This window comes from Lactuca sativa, chromosome 1 (assembly GCF_002870075.4).
Source record: "Lactuca sativa cultivar Salinas chromosome 1, Lsat_Salinas_v11, whole genome shotgun sequence".
Classification (NCBI taxonomy): domain Eukaryota; kingdom Viridiplantae; phylum Streptophyta; class Magnoliopsida; order Asterales; family Asteraceae; genus Lactuca; species Lactuca sativa.
This window is the reverse complement of record NC_056623.2, coordinates 223,597,343-223,621,972: the sequence shown is the minus strand read 5'-3', so window position 1 is coordinate 223,621,972 and position 24,630 is coordinate 223,597,343. Positions and strand designations below refer to the sequence as shown.

Here is a 24,630-nt window from a genome sequence, read left to right as displayed (position 1 = left end):
ATATATATATATATATATATATATATATATATATATATATATTCTTATACATCTGAAGTTAAATACAAATTCATACATATTCCTACAGATTATAAGCCTTATACATTTTAATATAATTATACATATTCTAAAAGAATATCAACAAAAATGAATAAGAATATTAAAAATTATCAACATTCTAAAATTGTGAATATGATCAAATATTATTCATTCTTCAAGTTATTCCTATTAGGTCTTCAACGCAATGATAGCAACTAATGAAGCCCCATTCATCTTGTCAAACGGTTATTGACCAAATGCACTTAATCTTCTTCAATAGTCCAAAGAATCAACTTGATTCCAATTATTCTTACGAAAATGTGATGTATTATCGTAAGAATGTAATTCTTCAACCCATTCTTCCAACCATTCCTATCACAAATAAAACAAAAACTAAGAATGGTTAAAAGCAGTTACTTGCAATCCCCATCACTTAATATATTCTGGAAGAATACATAAAATATGATAGAATACATAGAATACATTATGGCAGAATACATAGAATAAATTATGATAGAATACATAGAGTACATACAACTATTTTCTTATTCCGGTAACATACTAAGCAACACACATATTCAAAATACACTGAAATTTGAAAGCAAAATCCACTTTGCCAAAACTCAATCAAATAATATTGAATCGTGCAGGAAAAACAAATGCAAAATCTATCTAATCTAATTTAATACCAACAATAAAAGAGCAGTGAAACGGGATTGAAGAATCGAATGTAATTCCAAACTTAATCCAAATCAACTAGAATCAACCTATTGTTATGAAAAAGGCATCCAATCCAATCTAAATTAAGTTATATATTTCTGAAAAGAATAAGGAACAAAACGAAGTTAAAAAATTAAAGATTATTAACTATTATTTCATTGAGGCATTTTATCGAACACATGGAGGCCATAGCATAATCATATTAAGCAAATTAGACTAGTACTAGATATGGACTATCGAATCAATACCACTGCTCTGTAACAGAAAAAAGAAGACAAAAAGAATTTCAAATCCTACAAGATTATGTATATAACCCAATGAAAATCATGGTAACAGTTTCATGTTTCTGTCATGTCATTGTCACAACCATGGACACAAATCAAAGTTGACGAAAACTATCTAATTAAATTGTTATTTCTCATGTTCGTCATTGATTCATTACAATCAGATTTGTTCTGAGATTCAAGCTGTAATTTGTGAAGGAAGAAACATATGTTTTGGCGTTCTTTTTGGAGTAAAAAAAACCCTAACATTAAAATAATTTGGAGATTACTAGATTAGTGACAAACCTCATTGTTAGACTTGTCCTTGACTCGTTCAGCAGTTGATTCACTACAGCGAGATTTGGAAATTGTAGCAGGAAAAAGACCTAATCCAGCCAAAGCTTCCGCCGCCTCCAAATATAGAGGAATACGGTTTTGAGAAGGGATACGTGATTGCAATTTTTGTAGTGTTTATTCCCTTATTTTAGGATATATTAATTGAATTATTCATTTACCATAATTAAATATACTAAGATTACCATTATACCCTTTTATTATACATTAGTAATTTAATTATTTCCTGAATTATCATTGCTGCATTTAGGCACACAATACTTGCTAAAAATATTTGAACCTATCTCTCTCTCTCTCTCTCTCTCTCTCTCTCTATATATATATATATATATATATATATATATATATATATATATATATATATATATATGTTAGAATTTTGAAAAAACTTCTATAAAAATAATTGCTATAAAATCTGGCACCAAACAAGAAATAATTAAAGAGGCAATGTTATTTAATTTCTTAGGACCACCTATAAACTATCACACATAGCCACACAGGACTTCAAATTCCAATAGATTATAATATAAAAAAACAAATGGCCGAGAGGCTCTTAACCATTAAAAGATGTATTATAATATGCATTAAAGAAGCACTATACAAAAAATTTGCTTAATCATGGAGGTTTTCACAAAATCACTGTATACATTATTAATCAAGCAGAAATATTAATAAACGATAATAAGAATCGATTGATAACTCAAACCATATTATTAAACAATCAAGATGCATAATAACTAATACATGGATTTATTGTTCTGTCACGTTTTCATGCACATTATTTTACAATGAACAAAGAAAGTGATGCCCTTTTTCTACGGATACTCAATACCACAACAGATTAATTAACATACATGATCTAATCAGTAATTAAGCACACATATTATTAGAATCTTCACAAATATATCCAATGCGCTCAATTTGCTTCACTTTTGGGCATTCCCAGATTTTTAGAGTTTGTAACTTGGGAAATGAGAGGCCAATGTTCTCCAGTTCTGGTAGTTCCTATAAATGCAATGTTTTTAAGCTTGTAAGTATACCTTGATCCGTTGGATCAATGAGTGATACTATCTTGTCACAGTGTTTGATTTCAAGAACTTCCAAGTTCTTTGGTAGCCATGATGATTGAAATACGACTGAAAGCTTTGGACAACTTTCCAAATACAAACTCTTGAGACTATCGAAGCTCCCAGATGCCTGTTTCCCATTATATATACTTTCCAAACGACGATTATTCGAAATTCCAAGATTCTCTAGGAAAATTGGAGAATTGTAACTTTCATCTCCTTCCTTTTCGGTAAAAATGGTGATTGTTTCATCACACTTGTCGATCCAGCAACCCTTTACTTCCTTGAGCTTAGAGACATCAAACTCAGATGGCAAACCATTGAACTTATTATCAATCAGAAAGACCATGTTGACTTTACAGATGATATTTTCGATACCCTTTGGGAAATGGTTAAAACCACGAATCTGCAACGAGTTATTTCCCTTGTATTGAGGAAACCCGCAAGCTTGGAGGTAGACATCTCGAAAAACAAGTTCATGTCGTTGAAGATATCGATCTCCTGTTTCACCTTCCAACATGTAAGGAATTGCACATAAATGGCTCGCCTCTTGCAAAGGATTTTCCTTGAGAATTTCAAGAAACTGAGAACCACTAGTAAATATGGGAGCTTTGTCATCCTCAGACAACCGACAAATGCTCCATTGATCTTGATTCGCCTCTTTTGATGAAGATTCTTCATGGCTGGTGTCAACATTGACATTTGGAAACTCGATGTGGTCAAGATGACTTAATTTAGACATCGCATCAGGTATTTTTGGGTTGGACCCCAAGAGATCTTTAAACTCGTCATCTTCGGAGGACTCCGCTATAGAACAAACTTGAAGTAGGAGCTTTTGAAGGTTGTGGGACCCACTGAGGTTTATCAAACGCTTGATTGATGATCCTGAAAGATTCAATACTTCAAGCTTACTTAATGGCTTCAAATCTAGTTCTGCGTCTGAGCATGAGCAACCAGCAAGAGAGAGACGAGTAAGGTTTGTGAATTTTGAAATGGAGGGAATTTGTTCGAGGGAAGTATTAGAGAGGTCAAGAATTTGAATGTTGCTCATGTCGTTCATGAATTCAGCTCCATTAGGTTTCAAGGTGACACCAGAAAGATTTAACTCCTCAAGATTCGGCAAGGATACATTTATTTCAAAATTCTTCAAGGCTTTGCAGTTCTTTAGTAGGAGCTGACGTAGATGCCTTGGATTTGAAAGGGAAGGGAATGACTCGATCTTTGTTTCAGAAAGTTGATCTTTTGAAGGCGAGTTTTTCCCTCGAAAGATTGATTTCCAATATCATCTAAACCACTACACCATGAGGCATCAAGAATCTCCAATTTTGTAGCAGATTCTAGCGAGGGTAAATGTTTTAATGATGGACAACGTGATAGGAACAATTCACGAAGATTGGAAACCTTCAAGAGGGAAGGAAGATCTACAACATTAGTTTCTGAAAGGTTGAGGACTCGAAGACGTCTGATTCGGTCAAAGAATCCCTCCTTGAACTCTTTAAGATTCTTTGAACCTGAAACATCAAGTACCTCGAGGTCTCGAAGGGATTCAATGCATGGAAGTCTTTCTAACTGAGGGCAACTCTTAAGATAAAGAGAACGAGGGTTTGAAATGTTAGAAGGAAGACGATCAATTGTAGTTTCAGATAGGTCAAGGGTTTTGAGGGAGCTTAAGCTTTGTAAAGACGAATCATGGAACTCTTCGAATTCTATGGAACCAGAGAGGTAAGAGTTTGGAGACTGGTTAAGGAAGTTAGCCCTCGCAATCTGCCTAAACCTTTACATCCTCGACATAACAAATGAGTGAGTGATTCAATGTTTTTGAGCAATGGGGTTGTGGAAACCAAGGTATTAGAAAGATTAAGGCTTTGAAGATTCTTAAATTTCAAGAAGTTTTTATCGACAGTATCCAAAACGATATTACCCGAGAGGTCAACAACCAAAAGATGTTCGAGTTTTGAAAGGCTCTGAAGCTTTTTCAAACGCCGACAATCCTTAATGACTAGCCAACGTAGTTCAAGAAGATTATAAAAGGCCTGAGGTAAATAACTGATTTGAAGTCCAGATAGATGAATACTTTGAAGATTCACCATGTTCTTGAAAAATATCGATTTTAATGACCTCAAAGACCTTCCACCAGAGTTCTCAATAACACGCAAAGCTTCTAAAGGGAGCTTGACATCTTACAAAAACTCACAACCTCTAAGCACAAGAACACGAAGCTTCTTCATCATATCCAACGAATTTGGCAAAGATTTGATGGTGGGATTGAATAAAGCTAGAACTTGAAGTTCCTTTTCGGATTCAAGGAAGTTCATCATGACTTGATCACTAAAATGGGTCCCGTCTAATAATAAAGTCGAAAGATTCTAACCAACTTCCTTTGATGATGATTCTTTCTGTTCTTGACTCTTCACTTTCGTACGTGTCCTCCGAGGTGTTTTCAACATTCCATCTTCATGCGTGATTCGCCCAAAACCTTCTACATCAGAAGTAAACACAATCGCCAAACCAAGATTCGCATTTTGGTCAACGTACTGATAGAGATCATCAACGTTTATAAGTGATTTGTCCATGAAAACATAATCACCCTCTAGCCCTTTGAGTACGCCATAATCAATAAGCTCCATTACAATCCCATGACCTTTGTTATACAAACTCGTCATGCTACCAAAACCCAAATACCCTTCCAAGATCCAGTAAGTTATCAGCTCATTGTAGTGAACACTTGCTGAATCACAAAAGAAATGGTGACCACTCCACCATAGATCTTTCAAAATACTAATGGGCAACACATCATGCTTCATGCACAATAACTTGTTTACACTGTATTCGCGAGATGTTTCTTCCAACTCCTTTTCAAGAATAGACATTCTAGATTCATCTACACCAAAGTAATTCAAGGATTTTGCTATCATAATAACTGTACCAGGAAAACCGTCACTTTTTTCTATCAATGTTTTTCCTAGATTTAGGATTCTTTCCTTGTTCCTCAATTGAGCATCAAGTTTTCCTATCAATAAAGCATCAGACTCTTCTTTAGGGAAAGCTTCAACCTCAATAGCATCAGAAATATCTTCATGTTCCCTCTTTAATCTTGATATTAAAAGAGTTTTGAAGTTTTCATTAGGAAACATTTCATTCCATAGTGACCAAAATTTTGTTTCATTTGAATCATGTTCAGTTTCGTGATCTAGGTGAACATCATCTAGAATTAGAAGAATTTCCTTTTCTTCAAGTTTCTTCTTTTCCTTTTCTTCAAGTTTATTCTTTTCCTTTTCTTCAAGTTTCTTCTTTTTGTTTTCTTCAAGTTTCTTCTTTATCTCTTTAATCAAAGTTTCTGAGTCTTGAACCTTATCATCATTGTCCTTTAGTTCCTTATTTTCATCCCCATCCTCCCACTCCTCATAAGTAGTAGGAAGTAAGCATAACTGTTGAGCAATACTTTTGGAGAGAGACTCTTTCGTATACTCTTTGCACATAAACACCCAAAGTGTGACATGGACAATTTTCATCCTGGTGGCAAGCTCACTTAGTCTCTTTGCCATCCATGTTTTCCCAACTCCTGGAGGCCCAAACAGATTTACTTTCTTGTGATCTTTTAGGCTTGCACATATTTTGCTCACATGCTGAATTGAACTCAGCACCTTTTCCTTGCCACTATTATTCTACAATTATAATGAAAATAAAATAAATTTAGTACTTTAGGAATGTAATCAAAAGTGATCAAGTTATATGATGGTCATTTAAAACCCATGTACTAGATGATGGCTTTATTCTTTCAATTGACACATAAAGGTGTTTAGTATAATCCATCAACTTTAATAAAATTGTGGATACTATTTTCTCCCTTTTGCACAATTTTTAAAAAACACAAAGGGTGGTTTTAGAGAATGATCAATAGAAGACCATATATCCCTAATTTCTAGAGTTTTGACTAAAACAGATTAGTTAGAAAACAAATTTATATATACATTGTCGTTTTGAATTTATTTACCAATCAAAATAGACTCTACCAAATATGTACGATGGCGAAAATGCCTATTTGTGTTCCCTTTATTTGTCACACACTAAAACTCTTACCTTGTATCTAGGATAACCTCATAGACATGTGAAAAGTATTTAGTTGTAGTAGTAAAAGCACTATATTTTTTTTTAATTATTTTAACTCGATTCAATCCATTAAGAAGAGAAAGGAGATAGGGAAATAACCATCCATGGCACTAAAAGTTTAATGAATCCACCTCCACATACAAATTGTTAACTATTTGAAATCATGCTATATAGATTGTTATAGGATATGTAGATTCCTAATTTTTTTTTTCTCCAAAAGAGGTCTTGGGTAGATAAGACTGCACTCCGGTATATATAAATGTGAATAAGACCATATGTCAAGCCGATGTGGGATACTAACACATCCACCAGAGGAAGGTTGGATTAGATTAGACTAATGTGTCAAAGCTTGATGTGCTCAACTTTGGCTCTAATACTATATTAATTAGATTGTTATATGATGTGTGGAGTCCTAGATTTTCACTCCAAAAGATCCACCAAAGAGAGAGGGTTAACTCAAATATAACTAGAGGTGACCGAAATTGTCTATAGTCAACAAGGGAAAACAGCAGATCATATTTTATTAGAAAGTTCTTACCTTAAAGTTTTAAACTATGATCTATTTGAATCTGACTTCATAATGTCATTACCTACCATGTTTAGGTCGATCCAAAATTCACATAAATCGACAAGAAAACTTCAAGTCCTCTAAAAAAGATGGTAAAATGGTCTACTAGTTTTATGGAACCTTACTAGTAAATATGTAAGGTGTGTGTATTCATTTTCTTCTGTCGTATAATAATGCAAGACTCTAGTATAAATAGGTCCCATTTCATTTGTAATCATCCATCAACTTTTGTCAACTTCATCTTATAAGATAACTATATTTAGAAGTTTATTCTTAGTTTCTTCCCTTGTATACTTGTTTACAAAAGTGCCTCGATTTAGGCTACTTGGCTTTAAGACAAAGTATGAATGGTGAACTTGGAGAGAAATGTCTATGAGAAGTGATATCAAATTGGGCTCTTTTAAGGGATGGGAGAGGGTTCCAAAACCATGTTTAAGTGAAGGCAATGGGTACAATACTAGATTTAAAAAGTTGAACTACGGATGCCTTATCAAGAATGAAGCCTCGAAGTATAGTGAACAGCCCTTGTGGAGCACATTTGAGACAATAGATTATTTTCAAACAAGAGATAAACAACGATGATCTCTTAAATAAGATAAAAAGGATCTTATGGAAGACCTTAATTCTCATAAAGGTTTCATTGTTCAAAAATAATTTCTTTAATTGGTTATACCAAGGAAGTCAACACTGATCAAAATTTATCTTTGAAGAATTTTATGTCAGACCGATAGTGGGTCACTTCAAAAAAGAAGGGGCTTTAACTACGTATTGCATGGAAGGTTTTTGGGATGGGAATAATGAACGATATATTTGATATGATCAAAGCATGTGATCTTTGTCAAAGAAACAAACGTTTGTCTGGAAATGTGTCGACGTTGCTACAACTTATACGTTTACCTTTGAAGGTATGGAAAGAAATCATAATGTCCCTCATATATAGTTTTCTAAACTCCGGACGAATGAATTCTATTTTGTAGTAATAGGAATGAATTTTATAATTATGGTAGTTGACCAATTGAGGAAATATATTCCTTTATTTAGTCACCTCGAAGCATCCATTTACAGCTCAATCGGTAGCTAAATTTTTTACCAAGGAAATTACTTATTTACATGTTTTAATGTCAACCAATATGGATTAGAGGTTGAATTTTCGTAAGTCAATTTTTGAAATGGATTTTGACAAGGGACCAACAACGCAACTCGTTGATTCACCTATGGATTGTTGGGAACGTGGAAAGACGGTCAAATTCAAGTCACATATTCTTCAATTTAAAATAAAATTATATTAAATATTTTAGTTCCATAGTTTGATTTTTTTATTATAGATTTTTGTTTTTTATTCCATAAAATAAAGGAGAATTTCATATATGCCCCTCTTAAACTTCAAAATATCATATTTGTCCAGTTTAATTTCTCAATATTATATTTACCTTTCATAAACCTTCAAAATATTTTTATAATGTTTTTAATATTTTATAATCATTTTTTATACCTTAGAATTATTATAATAATTAAAAAATTTAACCATATTATCCTTACGTCTATGATAATGGAATGTGAACTTATAAATTGTTGGAATGTCGGCATCTTGACAGACAAAATATTCATGTTTAACCCTTTTTATGGAATGTATATTTTGATTGTTTAGTTTTTTGTTGTTGTTGATTATTATCATTTTATAGATGGGGAATATTTTAGATATTATCATTGATATTTTGATGTTTAAAAAAGTACATATATTATATTTTGATATTTAAGAAGGACATATATGATATTTTGATGTTTAAAAATGACATATATGATATTTCGAAATTTTATGAAGGGTACATATGATATTTAGAAATTTTATGAAGGGTAAATATAATATTTAGAAATTAAGTTAGGTAAATATGATATTTTGATGTTTAAGAAACTCATATATGAAATTCTTCCTAAAATAAAAGTAATAATAACATTATTTATTATTACGCTAGGTTACCTTTCTATTTAGGATCAATATTAATGTCTGAATTTAATGTGTCGGTTATGAATCTTCATATTTATTATTATTGTAATGATTTGGAGTTTACTAGTCTCGAAGACTAGATTGTTATGTCGAGGACATTGAAATATTATATTTCCACCGTTCCAATATTAATGTTCACAGACAAAAAACATAAAGATTAAAAAAAACATTAATTATCACTAACTTTATATAATAAAATGATAGTTTTGTCCTTACTTTGCATTTAATGTTCCATTAAATGCTTAGTATGTTAAGTAATAATGAGAGCGTATTTTGGTAAAAATATTATTTATTTTTAGAAGTGGACTATTATTTTGAGATAAACCAAAAAGAAAAGATGGACTATAATTTTGGAACGGAGGGAGTAATAAAATCTCTACCGTTTTGGATTCTCTTTATTCTTTGCTAGATATTGTCTACCTTTTATCGCTTCCATATTGTGTGATACGCGAAGGTTTGCAAAACACGTCGTGTGTCAAGTGGTATCAGAGTTCATTAGTATCTTGATGACATACTAAGTTGGATTTAATTGTGAGGTTGATGTTCTTTCTCACAGGGGCGGATTTAGGGGGGTTTCGGGGTAGCACCGGCAACCCCTAAATTTTCTGGCCGCAGTGGAAAAATTTTCGAAATTTTTTAAAATTTTTATTTTTTCTATTATCTTGCAACCCCTAATCTTCCCATGCAACCCCTACTATAAAATCCTGCGTCCACCCCTGCTTTCTCGAGTGAACGATTATTTTGTCGTCGAGCTTGAACAACTACGTGTCGCGATCGTAGATGGTCGGAATAACCACACAAATCGCCATGGAGAACATATATATATATATATATATATATATATATATATATATATATATATATATATATATATATATATATATATATATATATATATATATATATATATATATATATATATATATATATATATTTCATATAAAGAAAAAGAGTTGCAAGAAGGCTGAATATTCTACTCGAAGTATTCTATCAATAATAAGGTATGACGCTTAATTACTCATAATGCTAATAATTTTTTCTCACATGATCTTCTTAAGTACTTAGAATTACCAATAGAGACTTGTGAGAGCGGAAACGGTAAAGTTTGTAGGCTCCCCATTTCCATTGGAAAAAACCTATAGAGATGATGTGATTTGCGAGGTTGTTGACATGGATATATGTCATGTTCTACTGGGAACATCGTGGCAACAAGAAATTAGTGGTATTTATAAGAAACAAAAAAAAATATCTACATTTTTACATGGGAATAGAAACGAAATGCAATCCTCCATATCAATGCAAGAACCCAAGTAGGAAAATCGAAGGTCAAACAACAAATAATTCGAGACTAACGTATAGATATTGAAGAAAAAAACATTAATAATAATGGTTTTGATAAATCTCAAGGTAAATATATTGTTAGAAAAGATATTAAAGTCTTTGTCAAAATTTTGGAGGAGGAAAATAATTTTAACTTGATAAAAGAATATGATATCAAAGCTCATGAATATTCTAAAGAAAATAATGGTTCAAAATTTCTTCAAACGCAATATGCTTGGAACATGGATGATATTGAAAGCCCAGATAAAAAGTTAATGGTGGATAATGATGAATTTTTCGACGTTGATCAACAATATTTCAACCAAAAATGCCTAATCCAAGAACTCGAGGACGAGTTCTTTTCAAGCGAGGGGATTGATAAGGGACCGACAACGCAACTCGCTGATTCACATATTGATCATTGGGAACGTGGAATAAAGTAATAATTAGGGTTGCAAACGAGCCGAGCCGAGTCAGAGTCTGAGCCTGGTCAGGCTTGGCTCGGGCTCGTTTAAGTTATAAGAGGCTGAAGCTCGAGCTCGGCTCGATTCGAGCTTTTTTGTACTGAGCTTAGCTTGAGCTCGTAAATAATTATATAAGCTCGGCTCGGGCTCGACTCGTTTTTTGTTCGACGTGCCTAAATAAGTTTAAGTTCGGATCGAGCTCGTTAAGAAGCTTGTTTATTAATACCATAAATTCCTAATTCCCCAAATATTTTTATTTTAATATATAAAAATAATAATAAATTATATTATATAAAAGCTCGTTTAGGCTCACGAGCCTAATCGATCTTAGTGACATAGGTTCGAGCTCGAGTTCGTTTAATAAACAAGCTTAATATTAAGTTCGAGTTCGGCTCGAACTCGTTTAAAATCGGTTTCGAGTCGTGCTTTTAACGAACCGATCTCGAGTAACTCATGAATAGCTTGGCTCGTTTGCACTCCTAGTAATAATAACCTGGATCAATATTAATGTGGAGGTTTTTTTTACCGAATTTAATGTGTCATTTTAAATCTTCTCATTTATTATTGTAATGATTTGGAGTTTACTAGTCATATATAAGACTAGATTGTAATGTTGAGCACATTTCCTATATAAGAAGACTAGATTGTAATGTTGAACACATTGAAATCTCCCTATATTAATAAAAAAGTAGTGTTTTTGCCATATGTCACCATATTAAACCTCTTAATTAATGTGTTGCCACTTGTCAATCTATTAGTTCTTAATTTTAAATTTATTAGACCTACTCATTAATGTGATGCTATTTGTCAATGTATTTATTCTCTATTTTAAATTTTAAAATTTATATTATTGTTTTCATTAATTCACAAATAAAAAATATCTAATATATATTAAAAATCAATTTTACATATTTATTTGAATCAACGATTATAATTTCATATAAGTAATAAAAATATCTTTTAAATTAATAATTTATTTAAAATAACTGATTAATAATTTTGCGTTTTTACTATAAAAGTTTGATTAATTTTATAATCGTGGTTCTCACGGGTTATAAACTAGTATTATAATAAAAAGTTTCTTTTTGGGTTCTCTTTATTCATTGCATGAAAATGTCAAGCTTTTATTGCTTCCATAAAATCTATCATACGTTAGATTTTTAAGCTTCAACGGAAAGAATCGAGTAAAATACACCTTTCACCCTCAAATAGATGGACAATCAAAAGTTGTCAACAAATGTTTAGAATAACCTTTAATGTTTCATTTTAGACAAACCAAAGCAATAGAACATAGTATTTCTCCCTTGGGCCGAATATTGGTAAAAATATGTTTTTTGATGCGGGTTTGAAGAGTTCTCCTTCAAAGTTCTCTATGGTCGAGATCCACCACCATTATGGACGTACAATAGTAATACTACAAAGTTGGATCGGGTGGAGCAAGATTTTTTGGAATGTGATTGTACTTTGGAAGAGCGAGAATGCAACTACTTCAAGTGCAGTTTTGTATGAAGCAAAAATATGATTTTGGTAGAAAAGAGGTTGAATTTTATGTGGAAATTGTCCAAAATTGGATGCCCATTTAGTTCTTTGTTTTTAGTGGTTCTCCTCATTCACTCTAGCTTGTTTACATAGCATGATTGCAATGGCTTGCTATATTTGAATTTATGGATGTTATCTTTGCTTATGATATTATAAAATATTTGAAGCTATTTATTTGACTAAAATAATAATAATATTTACATGATTTTAATGTTTTTTCTTTTCAATCGACTAAATATCTATCTGGCATCTAAAATATAAGTAATATGCTATTTTAAAGAAATTAGCCAAACATATAACAATTCAAAAAATTAAGAGGTTTTCGAAATATAAAACAACATAGAAAGAAAATAAATAGTACTATAGTTTTCAAACGTCTTTGTGGAGAAAGAGACATTGTTTTGGATTTTACTTGTTACCACTAATTTGACCATGTTTATCTATTTTTGATTTTCTGGACGAAGACGGTACATCCTACGTCCTACAGGTGGCGATATTTTCAAACGAGGGGCAAAGTTGGCAGTTGTATGTTGTACAGGGCTTTATATATATATTTATTTGAAAATAAAAAACTTATAATAATAAAAAGATCATTTTTTCTGACTCGTCCAAAGCATTTGAGAATAATTAAACTGACACCAACCCTGCACATTACGCTTCCAATACTCACTAGTGACGAGTCCGTTAATGTTTGGATGGAAATACGCAATGAAGTGAGTCTAATATATAATGATTTAGAAAGCTTAATTCAATGTATTTTATTTAAGCCATTCTAAAATATAATGATTTAGAAAGCTTAATTCAATGTCTTTTAGTTAACAGTATGTGTATTCATTCCATACATTATGAAGCGAATTGACTACAAGATGAAAAGAACATTAAAATTAATATTATATTAAGAATACTAAGGTCCCGTTTGATAGTTGCTGATCGAGAAAGTGCTGACTGAGAAAGGTCTGTCTCAGTAAGAAATTCTGACTGAGTAAGAAATCATGTTGTTTGATTGAAAATCTGACTGAATGTGCTGACTGGTGTAAAATGACCATTTTACCCCGATGTTCTACACGTTTCTATGCAATATAATAATAATAATAATAATAATAATAATAACAACAACAACAACAACAACAATAACAATTATAATAATAATAATAATAATAATAGACATTGATAATAATAATAATAATAATAATAATAATAATAATAATAATAATAATAATAATAATAATAATAAACTTCCAGCATAATAGACATTAAATATATTATTTTAGAAATAAAACACAAAAACTCACTCAGCTTGCTGGTAAATGCCATCCCTTCTACAAGGGAGACCTAAGTTCTAATCTTGTAACCTTCATTAGCTATGAATTTTTATCCAAGTCAAGGGTGCTATTGGAAACCCTTACTTTCTTTCTGGGTCAGTCATCTCTCAACTTCTTTCTCGGTCAGACCTTGCTTTCCGAGTCAGACGTCAAAATTTTGTCTATCAAATACCTTTCGTCTGACCGAATCAACCAAAAATGTCTGACCTGATTCGGTCAGATACATATCAAAGAGGGCCTAAGTTTAGTCTCTTCCTTTTGTGTCAAAGATATCCGATACGGTTTCAATTTCAATAATAATTTCCATTGATTGGTTTTACCTATATAAAAAGACTTTTATATTCTTTTCTTATTTTATTTTTTATTTTATTTCAACTAATTTTATGTAAAAAAATAAATAAATAAAGAAGAAACCTCATCCCTATGGTTCAAGTATAGACTTAGGTAGCGTTTGTTTTTTGTCCGCAGATCTGCGTGACCTCTTCTGTCTGCGTCGCGCAGACCACGTGCAAACATTAGCCTTTGCAGACTGTTTGTTTTTTTGAAGACTGCAGACCAAAAAATGTCTGCGCGCCCTCTTCTTGGCGCAGACATGGACCAGAGTCTTCTAACATTTTCAGACATCTTCTAGCCTAAAAAAAACATATATATATCTTTATTTTTTTCAAGTTTTTTTTTTTATTTTTTAAATTTATATTTTTTCCAACTTTATTAATGATGAACAATTTGAAAAAAAAAAAATTACAAAACTTAAAAAAACGTTCGACGATACAAACATTATATTTTTGACAAATTTATAAATAAAAATTTATTATAATAATAGTGGTTGAAGTTGTTTATATAAATATGACAAAAAAATCATAATATATTCTTATATTTTTTTGCCAAATTTTGTAAAACATTATTTAATACAATATCGTCAATTTTTCGAGAAAATATTTATGGTACTTTTTTAATGGATTTAATTGAAAAAATCAAAGTTTATTTGCATCCATTTATGTATCAAATTTTTTGATCACTAATTATAATGTTTACTTATAACTTTGCAACCAAAGTTGTTGGTTTTTATAAAATATATACGTTAATTTATATCATTTTTATTTTTATTTTTTATACAATAATACATAAAAGTTGATATAGATTCGTTGATTATTTATAACAAAGTCATAAAAATATTAAAAAATCACTTTGAAGTTTAAAAAAATCAGTTTATTTAGATTTCAGTTTATTTTAATAGCCCGCAGATGTTAAAAAAACAAACAGTCTTCTTTTTTCAGACTGCAGACGTTTGGTCCACCTCTTCTACTGAAGAGGTCTACAGATGTTGTCCGCAGACTGCAGACATTTTGCCTCAGAAAAAACAAACAGCACCTTATAGTCATGGGATTCGGTCATCGATGACCTTTCTCACATGAGTTTATGGAGTCTCTTCTCACCCTCTCCTCCATGTAAAATCTATATCTTACTTCAAACCACTCCATTTTCCCTTATACCATTAAATCCTGCAGTGCTCTCTTTTATTTTCACTTTGGAAAAGTAGACCTACCTAATAGTTTTTGTCGATTTCATAACAATCTTTTCGTCTCTTCCACACACACACACACACACACACACACATATATATATATATATATATATATATATATATATATATAATCTAGGGTCAAGTATTCTAACTAAGGCTATCTTTGGCGCGCCACAGCTAGCTGATAAGCTAACTTATTTTTTGAGCTTTTTTATGTTATGGTGTTTGGTAAGCCAAAAAATAGTTTATAAGCTAGTTTTTTGAAAAGTTACTTAGACTAGCTTTTTAGGAGCTTTTTTAAAATTTTCCAAATACACCCCTTAATTAATTATAGAAACACATATTTTTACATGTCCTTTTATGTAATTTTATATATTTCAGCTAGCTTTTCAGCTAGTTTTACCAAACATTATTTTTTATTAGCTAGCTTTTCAGCTATCAGCTAGCTTTTTATTTAACAGCTAGCTTTTCGGCTATCAGCTAGCTTTTCAACTACCAGCCAGCTTTTCAGCTAGTACGCCAAACATAGCTTAATTATTGTTTGGATATCATATGCTATGAGAATTACTAAGAGAATAAGTTGTTTAATAATGTGAATACATTCAGCCTTACAAAAATATCGTTATTTTCATACATTCTCGCTAATTATTATTTATTTTTGTTCTCACATATCGTTTTTCACTCATTTTCATTCTGATATAATACGACTCAATAAACATTGTGACAAACATTCTGACAGAAATGAGAACAATAATAATAAGTGTATAATAACCTTATAGAGGATTTAATTAGTGAGAATGTGTGTTAATAACAATATTTATGTAAGATTGAACGTATTTATATTATCAAACAACATATTTTCTTTATCATTCTCATAGCATATGATATCCGTACAATAATTAGTTAGAATAGAATAACATAAGCCATATATATATATATATATATATATATATATATATATATATATATATATATATATATATATATATATATATATATATATATATATCAAAACTTGCATGTTTTGACCAAAAAAGTTTGGGGTAACACAGATGGTACAAAAGTTTTATTTTCTTGGGAGTTTTGCCCAATGTGGTTTGAACTTTTTCGTAAAAAGGATTTTGCTTTCATTATTTAATTTTCAAAATTTTATTTTATTACCAGCTATTAAAAAACAATAAAAAATGAAACAAAAATAAAATATCCCTCTTTCTCTCTCTCACCGAAGCTTCAATGGCATGTGAAAAAAATTATACATATGAAAAATCGATGTTCTCTTTCTAGCTTTAATCGACAGCTTCAACTGACAGCTTCAATCAGAGCTCTAATGATTGCCAATGGGTTTGTTATCAATACTTTTGGGGTTTCTTATTCTAAAGTCGAAATCAAATCTGATGAAGGGTTTCTTGTTCTAAAGTCGAAATCAAGAGCTGAAGAACGTACACACTCACATTCATGAACCCCATATCTGATGAACACACACAAGCACAAAAATCTCTTTCTCAAAAGAAAACCCATAAATCCAATCTATAATCGATTTATGTATGTGTGTATGTGTAGGTTTCCTTCTTGAAATCGATTTATGTATGTTCATCCCTAAAGTTCGTCGGATATCCCAGAAGATCTAAATCAAAAAGCTCTACTTGCCTCTCTGAAACTGAAATCGAAGCCAACACCCACTTATCATCCTTCATATCCACTTCTCCTCTTACTCTGAACCCACAGAGAATGAATCGATGTCGCCATTGAAGAACTTCAAGTGGGATTTTCAGAGGATTTTTTTGCTATTGCAGGTTGGTTCTTGAGAGATCGACGGTAGTTAAACAGTGATTTGAAGCTCTCTCGAGTAAGATTCGTACACCCTTCTCGTTTCTATAATCATTGACTATATATGAAAATCAAAACCACTAATCACTTCAGATTCAGTAAATGAAATATTTTTAGTCTTATAGCTTTGAAGTTTTTCTGATTTGGGTTTTGTTGGAATTTTTTATTCGTCGATCATGATTTGGAATATAAGGTTTAGATTTAAATATTGATTGTTTTTTGATTTATCTTTCGTTTTAATTTGGTGAAGCAAATGTAATAACTGTTGTAATGGAGTTGAATCTCAAAGAAGATGGAGATGAGTTTCGAAGTTGTTGTGCATATGAGGAGGAACTCGATGTGGAAGAGATTACGAAAAAATGTTTAAAATATTGCAGTGATGACGCTTTCTTGATGAATTTTTTGTACGAATGTTCTTCAAGGGTTCCTCGATTTCAAACTTTGATAACAATGACTTCAATATCTTGTTAGGGTTGTAATGGAGAGAGAGAGAGAGAGAGAGAGAGAGAGAGAGAGAGAGAGAGAGAGAAGCGGGGGGGGGGGGGGGGGAGGAAAGGGGGAGGGTATTTTATTTTTGTTTTATTTTTAATTGTTTTTCTAATGTAGTAACAAAAAAAATGGAAAATTAAATATTAAAGAAAAACACGTCTTACAAAAAAATTGAAACCAAATTAAACCAAGCTCGTAAGAAAATGAAACTTTTGGATCACTAATACTAGTCCAAACATTTTTGGCCCAAACATTTTAGTTTTGACATCCTACATAGACTATTCCTGCAAATTTGTCTAAAATATATAATATTTCATTTTTTTATAACAAGAAAGAAATGTAAATTTAATATTAAATAATTAATACAACAATCTAAAACAAAATAAATTACAACCTATTACCTATTATCAAGGTTGTAAAAATCATTTGACGCTAGCTAGTCGGTGGACTATAGTTAAGGGATTAACCGGCTAGGCGGAGATTAATCGGAGGATTAATCGGGGACCATTAATTGCTAATTTGTTGAAATTAAAAAAAATTAAATATGACTAATATTATATAAAAGTTCATAAATACCCCTAATATCATAACAAAATAGGTTATTATGATTAATAAAAGAGTAATCATACTTTAAATAGTTTCTATTGAGATATAACTTCTTCAAAGTGTTAAAATTTCATCAAGTTCTACTGCTTCACTCATTGTGTATGAATGAATTAATCGTTAGGCGCCCTCTAATCGGTCGAGTATCGCCTAGGGATTAATCGAAGATTAATTAGGACCTAGTCGGGATTTTTACAGCACTGTCTATTACCAAAACCTAAAATAAATATTTTTCTATAACTTAACTTATTTTTTAATATAATTTTGATTTTTATTTAATATATATATATATATATATATATATATATATATATATATATATATATATATATAAACACTTTTTTTTAATAAATTTATTATCAAAATCATTTCTTGATTAGTCTCAGGGTAATGTTATAAAAACCATCAAGTTTTCAAGGTTTTATCGGTCTTGCCTAAAGTTGAATTTTATGTCCCTTTTTACCTTAACATTTTCGATTTACCCTTTTACCGGTGATAACAGGTTTTCCAGGTTATCATTATATTAAATTCGTAAAAAAAATCCTTAAGTTTACCGTTTTTTTGTGTTTTTACCCTTAAGTTTATAATTTTTTTTACACTTTTACCCTAAGTATATTTTTTTTCATAATATACATATTCATATGATTTTTCTGCTGGAATACGTATAATATGAAAAAAAAATATATAGGGTAAAAGTGTAAAAAAAATTATAAACTGAAGGGTAAAAACGTAAAAAAAAACTATAAAGTTAAGGGTTTTTTTACGAAGTTAATATAATGGTAACCTGTTATCACCAGTAAAAGGGTAAAATCGAACATTTTTTGGAAAATGATAGGGTAAAAACGGATATAAAATTCAACTTTAGGCAAAACCGACAAAACCCTGAAAACTTAACGGTTTTTATGACATTAGCCTTAGTCTCATTTCCATAGTTACTTTCTCTTTTAAAAAATATGTTTTCCTTGTAAAGTTTTATCTTTCTATTTCAATGAACAGTAAACATCACGTTGGATAGACATACATTTTTTCTTAACTGAAAAATCAAAAACTGATTATAATTTGTCATGTTTGGGTTTATCATAAAAATATACGATCGGATAAATACAATAATAAATATTTTTAATTAGATTATGCAATTAAAAACAATCTAAGATAAAGAAAAATAGTTTTATCTAATTTCTCTTAACAAAAAAAATAATATAATATCTAAGAAGTCAAAAACAAAAAATAAATTACTAAATTACGAAAATAAAAGTCTTCTGTCTTATGTTCAACAAAACAAGAAGTTGGATTTTGGAATATGATCGTAACTTACACAATATTAAATATTATCATAACTTATAAATTTGTATATGCCCTAAATCGACATTATTTGTTTTCCAATCTGTTTACAAACATTTTATATAAAATTAATTATAATTAACGTATATAACTAATATTACCATAAGAAAAAATAACGGCCTATAATTGATATTTCATTTTTATAAGAAACTTAAACAAACCTACTTATTATTAAACTTTTCAATAATCATTTTAAAAAATTTAAGAATACATGTTTGCTTATTTTTCCTCAATAAAGTTATATTAAAATTAGGTACCAATAATATGTATTATTGAGATAATTTTGAAAGTATTAAATGTTGATGATTTTAGTGTCATCGATATATTTATTGTAATTGGAATGTTATTCAACTCAAGTTGAGTTCGGTTCGATTATATTTGGAGATAAGAGATATATATGCATTTTCAGACAACTAATTAGGACTTGAGAACGTGGGGGTTCAAGGGCAGAGCCCCTACTTGGGTTGCAAGGCGCATTGCACATTTGGAATTTTCCTACCAAAAAACCTAAGGAATACATCTTATCTAAATTGGCGTCATTTCACCTTTAAAAACTATCATCGTCTTTATATTAAATCAAGGTGTTGGCGTAGAGAAAGATAGTGAACATTGGAAAATAAGTTTTTATTCAATCTACAAGATTTGTCTTAACATAACACAAACAAAGCAATGTATTTTGAGTTAGGATCTTAAATTTTGTGTAAAATTTGGATTTGTTTTTTCTTTCGTATCCCAAATCGGATTTCATGATACTCCCACACAATATCCAAAATTACATAGTATTTTGGAAAGTGTATTATGTATATGATCTTTAATTATCAAAGTATTTTCATGGATATTTGAAACCCAAAATCTAATGTTAACTTTGCGTATAAATCAATAGAATACTAGGTGTGAAACCCGTGTATTACACGAGTTTATTAAAAGAAGTTTTGATAACCATAAAGAGGATGTTCATAAAAAATAAAAACCTAAATAACGATTGACTTTGTAACATTTTGGTAAACCACATTGACTATTTATGTAATTTGGTTCTAATTAATCTATACTAATAAAATTAATTAATATGAATTTACAACTGGAATGTAATATCTACATTAAACTACATTAGTATACATATACATTAATTAATATTAATATATTAATAGAAAGATAAATTAAAAAATAGAAAGTTATTAGGTACATTAATTAATATATTTATAAAATTAATTAATATGAGGTGTCATTTAATAGGTGAGATTTTAATAAAAAAAACTATAAAAATGACAAGTGAATATTAAATAATTCAAAACAATCTAGAAAATGACAAATGTCAAAATGAAGGAGAAGATTACATGTGATAAAATCATTCTTATTTATTAGGTAGACTTGATTATAGATTTTTAGTTAATTAAGTTGAGATATTAAAAATAAGGCATCTAAGTGGATTCTTTTCTGTTTTATTTTTTATTTTTTCTTTTTGTTGATGAAAAATGTTTAAATAATATATTGCAAGTAACTATGCACAATAAAGTACCATATAAAATAGACGAAACATAGTTAAAGTAGCCAAAGTGTAAGAAAAACCTGAGAATTTAGGTCTTCCATTTTGACGTGAATATCCAACGTACAAATCTATAAATTAAAGGATTTGTTAGATAAACCTCAAAAAATAAAACAAGGGCTACAAATTCATGTCAAATTTGCGGCAAAATCCTCTAAATAAATGTTTGGGGATTACCACTGATGGATTATAAGAAATGTTCAATAGATTTATGAGAAAATATATGAAATATTAGAAACACAGTTTGATTTTTGAGAGGGAATAACCTGTGAATTCGATGGTTTTTATTTTTGGTGATTTGGATATTTGTTGTGGGGGGGTATTTATAGTGCTCAAGCAAGGCGTCAACAAGAAAATTTTAGTGACGAGTATATATCAAGTGTTGGGGAATAACTTCTTTGCTTCCCGGTTAAAAAGGAGAAGTGAATGGAATAAAGACACTAGTTGTACTCTATGCTTCAAACATTTGTACCAAATACACTTATTTTATGAAATATGGAAAAAACAAAGAATTTTGTGAGGATAACTTCAAATATAGGTAAATAAGATAGACACTAGTTGTGCTATATGCTTCAAACATTTGTACCATATACACTTAGTTTATGAAATATGGAAAACACAAAGAATTTTTTAAGCATAACTTCAAATATAGGTAAATTAAGAACATATTTCTATGTAAGTTTTATCGTGAGCTTTTTACTGTATATGGTTGATTTGTAAGATATTATGGGCGGAGCTACTGTAACATCCGGACTTTCAGGTATCCTGCTTATTTATTTAATTTTGAGGACTATTGAGCAACTGTACGAGTTGGTGCTACAACTCGTCGAGTAGAATCATGTTGTGCCACATGGGATCAATGATCTACTCGACGAGTCGGAGAGTCGACTCGCCAAGTAGACACTATGAAGTGAAAACCTAAATCCCCGGGTTTGGGGCCTATTTAAGGGCACTTATAGTCTCATTTGCGGCTCATCGACTGTTTACATTCACTGAGAGAAACCCTAATCGCCCTTTGAGCTAATAGAGAGAGTGTTGAGATAATATTGAGTATCTTGGTGCATCTTTGGAAAAAAAAGGATTTTGTAACGCCCATCTTTCTGGGCTAAGCATTAATATAGTGATGTAATAGTCAAGCTAACCATTGTAACTTATTTTGAAGTAATAAAGATAAATTATTTTAGTAATACATGAATTATGTGAATTTATGTGCTTATTACTTGTTTATAATACTATAATAAATAAATGATAAAAATAAGCGTAAAAAATAAAGTGTTAGATAAACCCAATATCGATGAAGAAAGTTGTATTGGTCGTGACAAGGATTCTGGAATATAAAGAACGCCGAAATCCGAATTATAATGAAGAAGTTATGACGTATCGAAGTTTCACGACAAAACCGGCACGACACTGTGTGGTGTAAATAGTGAATTTACGATAGAGGAATTTTTGGCCGTAGTAATCTAAACCAAAGTTGTAGTATACGTTAAACCGAGAGCGTGCATAAAAAGAACGCCTAAATCTGACTTCGTATGAGGAAGTTATGGATTTTCTAAGATTTGGCTTAGCAGTGCACAACCCGAAACTCGAATTTTAGATCGAGTGGTTTTTAGCCTACGCGACCTAAATGAGAATTGAAGATCTCATTAAAAGGAAATCAACGGTAAAAAGACAGACGAAAACGGAGTCTGTATGTAGAAGTTATGAATTTCACACGTACATTTAACAATATAATCTTCTCGTACTGTTAAATTTAAGATTAGCAGAGAATTAGCCGACGGAGTCAAAATGAAAGTTGTAGATCTTATTTTTACCTACGCATGGATATAACGAATGTCAAAAACGGAGCTCGTATGTGAAAGTTACAGATTTTAGAAGTCGGAAGTGTGCTGTGCGAAAATGGGTGACGTGGCACAATCTTGGCCATTGCTTTCTCCCCAAGTCTTGCCACCAGATGATGACATGTGGCACCAAGTTCAACCATATTTCACCCTATAAATAGAACCTCTCCGACCCTCATTTTCTTCACACCTTTCCCATTATATCTTCTCTCTACTCTCTCTAACCCCCCCCCCCCCCCCCCCCCAAGCCCTAGGGAACTCCCCTAGCGCTAGAAGAAAGCCTCGGAGTGCTCGACGACTCCGAGAAGAAGAGCTTTCCGGCTCGGGAACGCTGCTCCAAGCGAAGCCTGGTTTTCGAGATAACCCGTTGTAAGTGAGCTACGCTTACGCTATTTTTATTATAGCTTTTAATTAATTATAGTAACGTTGTTACAACCTTATAATAATTATTTGAGTTATTATTATGAGTTATATAAGTGTTGTTATAATATCTTTTTAACTACTCGCGGTACTAAGAATCTGGTTTAAAGGGCGGCACAGGGTTCTTGGATTTCAGAAGTGCTATATGCCAAAATGGTCATGTCCTCCGATTTTTATGTCTGGTCCCTGTCTGTACATAGTGGTTGGAAAATATTGTTCAAACGCTTATATAATAATAATAATAATAATAATAATAATAATATTTAGTCACAGTAAATATTAGACTAGAATCTAGTGGTAATAATATTAGGTTTCGTCGAAGGAGATTATTTTTAAGAAGCAAATCGTTGTCTAAGTTCAGAATCACCACTTTTCAGGTGAGTGCATAGTGTCACACCCCAAAACCAAGAACGGCGGAAACGTTCCGGGGTGGAGGACGTCATGTACAGTATCACAATAGTGTAAAATAGTAAACAAGCAACAACATCATCCATTTCATTATAAGTAAAGTTTTAATACATGTGTGTTCTTTCATAATGTACGACAATAAAATGAATAATCAAAATAAGGCGAGTCTTGTCTGTGCTCCATCTTCTCAAAAACATGGCCATCGCACCTGTCTAGCTGATGACCTGAGAATACAAGTTATTTTGAAAGCGAGTATCAGCTTTAAAGCTGGTGAATTCATAAGTATTTAGGTGTTATTGTCCTATTTTGGAATGCTGTTAAGAATGTCATATAAATCTCTAAATAGAATAGTTGATATAAGTATGAAATGTGGTCTTCTACTAAGACCCGAATGTTTTTGTTATGACAAAGTAAAATGATAGGTTTTTCCTTTCTATCGACTAGTACTAAGAGTACTTAGTCTAACTCATCGATTATGTGAATATATATCACAAAATAAAGTAAAATAGGAAAATGATATGATAGTCTTCTACCAAGACCTAAACGTTTTGTAAGTAAAATGATAGTTTTTCCTTTCTATTGAATAGTACTAAAAGTACTTAGTCTAACTCATCGTTTATGTGAATATATCACAAAATAAAGTAAAATAGGAAAATGATATGATAGTCTTCTACCAAGACCTAAACGTTTTGTAAGTAAAATGATAGTTTTTCCTTTCTATTGACTAGTACTAAAAGTACTTAGTCTAACTCATCGTTTATGTGAATATATCACAAAATAAAGTAAAATAGGAAAATGATATGATAGTCTTCTACCAAGACCTAAACGTTTTGTAAGTAAAATGATAGTTTTTCCTTTCTAT

At 30.9% G+C, this 24,630-nt stretch overlaps 1 pseudogene; it reads right to left on the bottom strand.

Annotated features, from left to right (window-relative positions):
• Nucleotides 1-2,012: 2,012 nt before the first annotated feature.
• On the bottom strand, nt 2,013-21,559 carry LOC111876947 (putative disease resistance protein At4g19050; annotated as a pseudogene).
• Between the last annotated feature and the right edge of the window lie 3,071 nt (nt 21,560-24,630).